This window comes from Octodon degus, unplaced genomic scaffold (assembly GCF_000260255.1).
Source record: "Octodon degus isolate 3935 unplaced genomic scaffold, OctDeg1.0 scaffold00008, whole genome shotgun sequence".
NCBI classification, from domain to species: domain Eukaryota; kingdom Metazoa; phylum Chordata; class Mammalia; order Rodentia; family Octodontidae; genus Octodon; species Octodon degus.
The window spans coordinates 10546624-10548554 of NW_004524584.1; the positions used below are offsets into that span (position 1 = coordinate 10546624).

General features: G+C 42.1%; 1 pseudogene; it reads right to left on the reverse strand.

Moving 5' to 3' along the window:
• On the reverse strand, positions 1-1002 carry LOC111813626 (annotated as a pseudogene).
• Between the last annotated feature and the right edge of the window lie 929 nt (positions 1003-1931).

A 1931-nucleotide genomic window follows, 5' to 3' on the forward strand; every position in this document is an offset into this window, starting at 1 on the left:
TTATTCCTTGGAGGCCATGTGGACCATGAGGTCCACCACCCTGCTGCTGTAGCCAAACTCATTGTCATACCAGAAAATGAGCTTGACAAAGCAGTCATTCAGAGCAATGCCAGCCCCAGCATCAAAGGTGGAAGAGTAAGTGTTACCATTGAAGTCATAAGACACAACCTTGTCCTCAGTGTAGCCCAGGATGCTTTTGAAGGGACCATCTGATGCCTGCTTCACAACCTTCTTGATGTTGTCATATTTAGCCGCTTTCTCCAGGTGGCAGGTCAGATCCCCCACCGACAAGTTGGGAGTGGGCACACAGAAGGCCATGCCTGTGAGCTTCCCATTCAGCTCTGGGATGACCTTGCCTACAGCCTTGGCAGCACCATTGGATGCAGGGATGATGTTCTAGGCAGCCATAGGGCCATCACCCCACAGCTTCCCAGAGGGGCTGTCCACAGTCTTCTAGGTGGCAGTGGCAGCATGGACTGTGGTCATGAGTCCTTCCACAATGCTGAAGTTGTCATGGATGACAACTAAGCAACTAAGCTAAGCAGTTTGTCATACAGGAAGCGTTGCTGACAATCTTGAGAGAGTTGTCATGCTTTTCATGATTAACACCCATCACAAACATGGGAACATTGGCAGAAGGGGCAGAGATGATAATCCTTTTGACACTACCCTTCAGGTGAGCCCCAGCTTTCTCCATGGTGATGAAGACACCAGTGGACTCCACCACGTACTCAGTGCCAGCATCAGCCCACTTGATGTTGGCGGGATCTCGCTCTTGGAAGATGGTGATGGCCTTTCCGTTGATGCCGAGCTTCCCATTCTCAGCCTTGACAGTGCCGTGGAACTAGCCATGGGTGGAATCATACTGGATTATGTAGACCATGTAGTTGAGGTCAATGAAGGAGTTGTTGATGGCCCAACATCCACCTTGCCCAAGTTAAAAGCAGCACTGGTGACCAGGTGTCCAATATGGCCAAATCCATTCACTCCAACCTTCACCATCTTGTCTGGGTCGTTGCTTGCTGCATGGGAAGAACAGCTGTCTGTGGGTGCATAGGAGCAGAGAGCCTATAGTTTGTATTTTTTATTGAAATCTGTTTTCTTTTTCAATATCTATCAAATCTTCAAATAAGCACTTATAGTTTTCGCAGGCATTGACTCAGAGATGAGCAAACAAGCTCCAAAATTTTCACATTCAACAGATGTATGAAGAACACATTTGATTAAAACAGTGGCATTTTGGAAATGCCATTTATTAGCTAAAGTAAAGCGTACACTTTTGTTAAATGCTTGATTTACTGGTAAATATATCTGCTGCCTTCCATTGTGAAATTCGCCATTTAATGTGTTTTGTGACACTGGAGGTATGTGTATCTCAGGCAGTATGTTTGATTCTGAAGGTTGCTGAATTATTGTAAAATTTTTATTCTTGGACAAAAGGGATTTTTTAAGTTAAGCATTGAGCTGTGTGTAAAGGCACAGAAATAATGCACAATGAAATGATTTGAAAACTACCCATTGTACAACTGAAAATGGACTAATCTCATCCTCAGCATTTGGCTTCCTATCTGTTTTATAAATCCTCTCCACCCCTTTGCACATGGAATTGTGGTTTCCAGGACTTCGTCATTTGAAATTATGGTGTTCAAGATTATGTCTTTTAGAGTTACTATTGACTCTGCTATTAATGTTATTATTAATTCATTTTTTGAAAAAAAATTGAACTTCAATCTAAATTTACCTATTTGTGAGAAACATCAATCAATCGCTCTCTAAAATATGAAGAAGAGAACAATTATTCACATAGTGCAGTAGTGGGTTAGATTTTAATACAAGTGTACAGATTCATGTTTGGCTTGACATAGATACAGACAGTTGTATATAGAAATATTCATAGATGTGTATATATACAAGGACTAGTATCATATATT